This window comes from Bison bison, unplaced genomic scaffold, assembly GCF_000754665.1.
Source record: "Bison bison bison isolate TAMUID 2011002044 unplaced genomic scaffold, Bison_UMD1.0 scf7180017864368, whole genome shotgun sequence".
NCBI classification, from domain to species: domain Eukaryota; kingdom Metazoa; phylum Chordata; class Mammalia; order Artiodactyla; family Bovidae; genus Bison; species Bison bison.
This window is the reverse complement of record NW_011494940.1, coordinates 2,130,501-2,138,329: the sequence shown is the minus strand read 5'-3', so window position 1 is coordinate 2,138,329 and position 7,829 is coordinate 2,130,501. Positions and strand designations below refer to the sequence as shown.

At 37.0% G+C, this 7,829-nt stretch overlaps 1 protein-coding gene across 9 annotated transcripts in view; it reads right to left on the bottom strand.

The window, feature by feature from the left end:
* The window catches only part of NUMB (numb homolog (Drosophila)), a 163,754-nt gene that overhangs the window by 119,034 nt on the left and 36,891 nt on the right, over positions 1-7,829 (bottom strand). The window contains exon 1 of one of the 9 annotated variants that reach the window (XM_010855787.1): positions 653-1,082. The exons of the other annotated variants lie outside the window; for them this stretch is intronic. The gene's annotated coding sequence lies outside the window, so the exon portion shown is untranslated. Of the gene's footprint in view, positions 1-652; positions 1,083-7,829 lie in introns of those variants that run through there. 9 annotated transcript variants of the gene reach the window in all.

Here is a 7,829-nt window from a genome sequence, read left to right as displayed (position 1 = left end):
GACTCTTAAAAACAAAAACAAAACAAAACAAAAAAAACACTAAACAAAGAGTCCTTTAGTATGTGTGCTAAACACAAATACATATAACACAGTCCCTGACCTCAAAAGCCCCATACACCAGTGCAGTAATGTAAATTAACAAGACATGTCCTTTTTTTCTTTTAAATTATTTCAATGTTAAGCTTATCTGTAATTTCTTTCTCATTTACTTTACATTTACATTATTTTTTCATTTATTTTATATTTCAATTACATTTCCAGGTATTACTACATTGAGTTTTCAGAATATATAGGAAAGGCTTATATGGTTCTAACAGAGAAGGCAATGGCAACCCACTTCAGTACTCTTGCCTGGAAAATCCCATGGACGGAGGAGCCTGGTAGGCTGCAGACCATGGGGTCATGAAGAGTCAGACATGACTGAGCAACTTCACTTTCACTTTTCACTTTCATGCACTGGAGAAGGAAATGGCAACCCACTCCAGTGTTCTTGCCTGGAGAATCCCAGGGACAGAGGAGTCTGGTGGGCTGCTGTCTATGGGGTTGCACAGAGTCGGACACGACTGAAGCGACTTAGCAGCAGCAGCAGCAGCAGCAGAGTATGGTTCTAAAGTTAAATTGAGTTAAAAATTGGAAGACATTGGAAACTTACTTTATATGGACATCCACTTTCAGATAATCACATTATAAAAAACCTACAGAATAAGGAGAGTTGAAATTCATTTTCAATACATGCTCTAACAAAACAATTTCAGATGTAAGTTGCATAATATATTTTTAGCATACAATGTGTTTTACTTCATTTTTTCCTTAGCCTGATTCTAGAACAGACTATAATGCTTTTGATGTTTTACTTTCAGTTTTAACAATTATGTTAAAAAAGAACTAAATACCAAAATAACAATAGGTGCAGCAAATGCTTTTTAAATATGCCAGAAATTGACTGGGTACGTAACTACTAAAAACACTTTACATGTAGTTCATTTGATCATAATGAACTAATACAATTAAAGGAACATGGAGATTTATCTCAGCCACTTCATGGGAAATTGATGGGAAAACAGTGGAAACTGTGTCAGACTTTATTTTTCTGGGCTCCAAAATCACTACAGATGGTGACTGCAGCCATGAAATTAAAAGACGCTTACTCCTTGGAAGGAAAGTTATGAGCAACCTAGATAGCATATTCAAAAGCAGAGACATTACTTTGCCAACAAAGGTCCGTCTAGTCAAGGCTATGGTTTTTCTGTGGTCATGTATGGATGTGAGAGTTGGACTGTGAAGCTGAGCGCCCAAGAATTGATGCTTTTGAACTGTGGTGTTGGAGAAGACTCTTGAGAGTCCCTTGGACTGCATGGAGACCCAACCAGTCCATTCTGAAGGAGATCAGCCCTGGGATTTCTTTGGAAAAAATGATGCTAAAGCTGAAACTCTAATACTTTGGCCACCTCATGCAAAGAGTTGACTCATTCGAAAAGACTCTGATGCTGGGAAGGATTGGGGGCAGGAGGAGAAGGGGACGACAGAGGATGAGATGGCTGGATGGCATCACCGACTCGATGGACATGAGTCTGAGTGAACTCCGGGAGTTGGTGATGGACAGGGAGGCCTGGTATGCTGCAGTTCATGGGGTCGCAAAGAGTCGGACATGACTGAGCGACTGAAATGAACTGACCTGAATCCATGATTACATTTCACATCTTTCTGCCTATATAACAAACAATAACTAAGTCTCCTTGCCATATATACCTGTTTTCAAAGGAAATCAATATTACAATGACAGAAGCCATAATAAATTGTGGGTGTTAGCAGTAATTTCCCAACATCTTCAGTCTGTAACAAATTAGGTGTTTATTAAAGAGGATATATGAATATATATTACTTCTAAAACAGTACAAGAATGGGGGAAAATGTAAAAAACATAATTGGAAACACTAGCATTGTGAATTCACAGAACTAAATATAAGGCTGCTGGTTCAAAGATCTGGCTTGACAAATTTTTTCCTATGGGTAAATGTTTGATATCCACTGAGCATTTTACACCACCTCCAAGATTAAGAGTCTTCTGCTAATTCTATGAAGATAAATGAACTCCTAGGTTATTTATGTTCCAAGTAGCTGATACTAGAGGAACAGATCAGAAAAGGGCAACTCAAGCACACTTAAGTTTTATTCAGACCTGTAACAAAGAAATTTGACATACTTTCCACACAGAAGGTGCCTATAGGAAAAAATACATATACATATTAAAAAACAAGAACCAGCATTTACATTTTTTTAAAAACTAGAATCACTATGCCAGTTAGAATAAGTAAAAGAGGAGAGAAAATCTTCCCAATTACAAACTAAGTCCTCCTAGTCAATACTTCACTCATAAATTATCTGACTAGTTATTTTTATCATACCTGAAGATCCTCATGTCTTTCACCTCCTAATATCTTTTCAAAGGTTTCAGACCCTTTAAGACCATCCAGCCTTAGTTCTAGATGCCATCCAAAAAAAACAGATGTTGACTACCTCCTCAATACCCCCTCTTTATATATGAAATTAATAGCTCTTATAATTCCATTTCACCAAGGTCAAGTTCTGAGTGATGTGTTGCTCACAACTCCAAGCCTATGCTGCATGGCCCCAAATCCCTCCTCTCAAAAAGGTTAACAGGTTATTCTTCTTTTCTCTTAATGAAATACTAATTCCTTGCTACTCAAACTGTGGTTCATAGACTGGTACCAGGAGCAGCATCCAGAAGTTTGTTAGAAATGCAAAATCCCAGGACGTTGGACCTATTGGTTCAGAATCTGCAATTTAACAAGATCCTCATGTGATTCATACACACAGAAAAATTTGAGAGGCACTGTCCTTGTTCACTCTTTTAGGATTTCTTCCTCCTGCTTTACAAGTTCCTCATTTCCTATCTGGCATATAAGGGACCAAATCCTTTTTCTTTTAAGCATGTTAAAACCCACTAAAATGAAATGAGGACTCTTTAAATAAGATCACAGAGTTCTGTATAACCTTCGTTTCATAAAAGATTGTAAACTCCATGAAGACAGGGACTTCACTGTATCCTCAAAACCAAGACAGTGCCAGGTAAATATTTGTAGAGAGAACAAATTAGACAGCAGATGTTCCCTAAAGTCCTCGAACTCTTAACTCTTTGGCTCTTGCATTTGCTATGCAAGCAAAACTCTAAGGCAAAGAAAGCTAAAATAAGAAACCATCCAAATTTGCAAAATGAAAACTATACCACTTTAAAGGATTTGATCAAGGTCACAAGACAGATTCATGATTAAGTTCATAAGGCTCAACATTTTCATCAAATCATTATAAGTATGATTTTATTTCATTATTGTTTGTTGTTGTTCAGTGGCTAAGTTGTATCCAACTCTTTGTGACCTCATGGACTGCAGCAAGCTAGACATCCCTGTCCTCCACTATAACCTGGAGCTTGCTCAAATTCATGTCCATTGAGTTGGTGATGCTATCTAACTATCTCATCCTCTGCTGCCCTTTTCTCCTTTTGCCTTCAATATTTCCCAGCATCAGGGTCTTTTCCAACGAGTTGGCTCTTCCCATCAGGTGGTCAAAGTATTAGAGCTTCAGCTTTAGCCTAAGTCCTTCCAATGAATATTCAGGGTTGATTTCCTTTAGGACTGACTGGTTTGATCTCCTTGAAGTCCAAGGGACTCTCAAGAGTCTTCTTTAGCACCAATTTGAAAGCATCAATTCTTCAGCACTCAGGCTTTTTTATGGTCCAACTCTCATATCCATACATGACTACTGGAAAAGCCATAGCTTTGACTATACAGACCTTTGTCAGCAAAGTGATGTCTTTGCTTTTTACTATGCTGTCTAGGTTTGGCACTGTTTTTCTTCCGAGAAGCAAGTATCTTCTATTTCATGGCTGCAGTCACCATCCACAGTGATTTTGGAGCCCAAGAAGAGAAAAATCTGTCACTGATTCTACTTTTTCCCCTTCCATTTGCCATGAAGTGATGGGACAAGATGCATGATCTTAGTTTTGTGAATGCTGAGTTTTAAGCCAGCTTTTCCACTCTCCATTATTATATTTCACTCTTCATTATTATATTATAGGTCAAATGACTGTAATACTTGCTCTACATATACATCCTCCACTAACATCCAGGTAGTCAGCAAACTCAAATGTCCAGAAGAGTTGTGCACTTGGAGCTTAAAATGTACACAATGCTGGAAAGAATCTGTATATAAAAATTAAAGACTACATGGTATGACTAAGTTCTTTCAATCCTTATAAAGCTCGCGTTGAAATCAAGAATAGAAACAAAAGAATAAAGGTATTGAAAAGATTAAAAACAATCAGGAACCAGATATAGCAACAAGATACAGAAAAGATCAGGATTAAAGTAATCAAAGGTTTCAAGGAATGAGATATAGGCAAAAGCAGTTACAAAGACAAATACCAACCGAAGCAGCATCCTCTTCAGCAACCTCTAATGACACATAATGAAAGAAATTTTGAGAACAAGTAAAAATCTGTGGAATATCTCCTGAAGTTAATGTACCATTTCTCCAATCTACTATAGCCTACATATCTAAATTAACAAGTAAATATCCCCTGAATCCTTAAGAGATCAATAAAAAGTAAATTAGGTTCAATATGTACTTGTTTTCTATGGCAAGTAAGTATTGGTTTGGAAATGTTTTCATCAATCTTTATGAAGATTTTCATTTAAAAAAAAAAAGTTAAACTTTTGATTCATCACCTGCCTTTTACATTTCATTTTCCCAAACTACTTTCAATGTCAGATTTAATTCAAAACAGATCACTTCATGCAAAGATTTCTATTTTAAGAAAGTTTTTCTATAAACCACTCCCTTACAAACATACAAACATACACACACACACACCCATACACACACACAGACTTAAATCAGGGTGGGCCACGACCACCAGAAAAAAGAAACCAAACAGAAATTGTAAAGGACTAATAAAACTTACTATAAAAAGTAAAGCAGCTACACTGCAAAAGAGATTATGAAGAAAAAAAAATTTGGGGAAATACCTATAATATAAAACAATATATATATGGCACCCCACTCCAGTACTCCTGCCTGGAAAATCCCATGGACGGAGAAGCCTGGTAGGCTGCAGTCCATAGGGTCGCTATGAGTCGGATACGACTGAGCAACTTCACTTTCACTTTCCTGCAATGGAGAAGGAAATGGCAACCCACTCTAGTGTTCTTGCCTGGCGAGTCCGAGGGATGGGGGAGCTTGGTGGGCTGCCATCTATGGGGTCACACAAAGTTGGACACGACTGAAGTGACTTAGCAGCAGTAGCAGCAGTATACAAGTTAATAAGAAAAAGTTAATAAGTTAACAAGTTAATAAGAAAAAGCTAGGAGCAGAAATACATGAATACACAACTGACAAAAGAAGAAACAAAACTGTAAGCACAAGATGTTCTACTTCACTAGTAGTGACCAAAGAGATGCAAATTACTATCATCTCAGATTAACAAATACTAAAAAGATAAATAATACCCAGTATTTCATAAAGCATGGGGAATCTGACATTCCTATTCATTATTTGGGACTATATTTTTAAATAGTTTATAAAAACTTCCAGGAAAATAATCATATTTTAAAATATGCCCATCCTTTGACCCAACAGTCTCATTTCTAAAAACTTGATCCTAAGTAAATGGATGTGTGCAAATATGTCTGTACAAAAGTCATTACACATGCCGAGCATATGCAGGTGTTCACTAAATATCTGATGAATAAATGAACCAGAATAGTGTTTATTATAGCAAGAATTGTTAATGATAGAAACATCGACAAATAAACCAAGACATAGCCATAGTCTGGAACCCTATGCAGCCACTGGAAAATTATAGAAACAGACCTGTAATTATTTATTAAAAATATATCTATAATACAGATGCAAAAGAAAACCAGTAAAATGTATATTCATTCCCCCCAAAAAATTAAACACAGAATTACCATGCGATCCAGCAATTCCATTACTGAGCGTATACCTAAAAGAACTGAAAGCAGGACTCACACAGATATCTGTACACCAATGTACATAGTAGCGTTAATCACAACAGCCAAAAAATGGAAACAATCCAGGTGGCCAGTAGATACTCAGAGTAGTCATATTCCTAGAGACAGAGAGCAGAATGGAGGTTGCTATGGGCTGAGGGGAGAGCAGCAAAGAAAGTTAACCCTGAATAGGTACACAGCTTCATTTTGGAAAGTTCAAGTTCTGGAGACGGATGGTGGGGATAGTTGCACAATCATGTGAATATACTGAATGCCACTGAACTGTATATTTAAAAATGGTTGAAAAAGTAAATTTTATGTTACATATATTTTGCTACAAAAAACAATAATGCAAACCATACACAACTTCTAGACTGGAATGAATACAATGCCTATTTAATATTTTTGAGTCCTACAGTCATAAAAACAAGATTTAAAACTATATATACACACAGTTTTAGTGCTAGCTAAAACTATATATATACACACAACAGTACCTTGGTTACTCCTGTTAAGAGTCATCAAGAACAGTACCAAGTGCAAATATTCTCCCTCTGAGATTCAAAGCATAGCTCTGTAAGTTACAATTCTAATAATTCTAAATAACTATAAACACTAAATCAGAGTTAAAACATGTAGTTCTCTGCTTAACTTTATAATTACTTAAGATTAAAGTCAAATAAATTCCCATGTAAATTAACTCTTTTCCTCTTCAGTGAAAAAAAATGCTAGCTATTTAGTCTGCAAACAGAATGAAGACTTCAAGAAAGAGGAAATACATGAAGTATCTGAATATGCACTAGCAAGCCACCAGAAAACTGAAGAATCAACTACTAAGATCTGAGCCTTAAAGAATATACAGTTTATGGTTAAGATAAGCAATAGGGGGAGCCAAGTCTGACATCACAGTAAATATCAAGAATAGAAAGCCAAAAGCAACCCAGCTCCTTGCATCCTCAGAGAATGGTCTAACACTGGAATAACTCAAAATATTTAGTTAAGGCATACCTAAGGAATTCATTTCATCAAGGAGTAGCAGGTACTTAAGGGCTAAATCCAAATTTAGTGCTAGCTGAAACTTTATAGAGCCCAAGAGCCAGATGTTTCCAGGTGTGGAACAGTCCTCCTGCTTAGCCAGCTGCACTCTCACCTCATGAAATGCTATCCCTGAAACACTCTATCAGTACAGAAAAGCCAGATCAACACACCCGTTCTCCAAAGGAAACCAAGTCAAAGACCCTAAACTGTGAAGTCATCTAGGGCACAGTCAGAATATAAAGAGAAAAAAAGAGAAAAACAGGAATGCATCACATGTAATATGGGTGAATACTGATTCTCATTTTTCTGTCTGTGTAATAGTGGGTGGATCATTTCACGGCAAATAGATGGGGAAACAGTGGAAACAGTGTCAGACTTTATTCTTGGGGGCTCCAAAATCACTGCAGATGGTGACTGCAGCCATGAAATTAAAAGACGTTTACTCCTTGGAAGGAAAGTTATGACCAACCTAGACAGGATATTAAAAAGCAGAGACATTACTTTGCCAACAAAGGTCTGTCTAGTCAAGGCTATGGTTTTTCCAGTGGTCATGTATGGATGTGAGAGTTGGACTGTGAAGAAAGCTGAGCGCCGAAGAATTGATGCTTTTGAACTGTGGTATTGGAGAAGACTCTTGAGAGTCCCTTGGACAGCAAGGATCCAACCAGTCCATCCTAAAGGAGATCAGCCCTGGGTATTCATTGGAAGGACTGATGTTGAAGCTGAAACTCTAATACTTTGGCCACCTCATGCGAAAAGCTG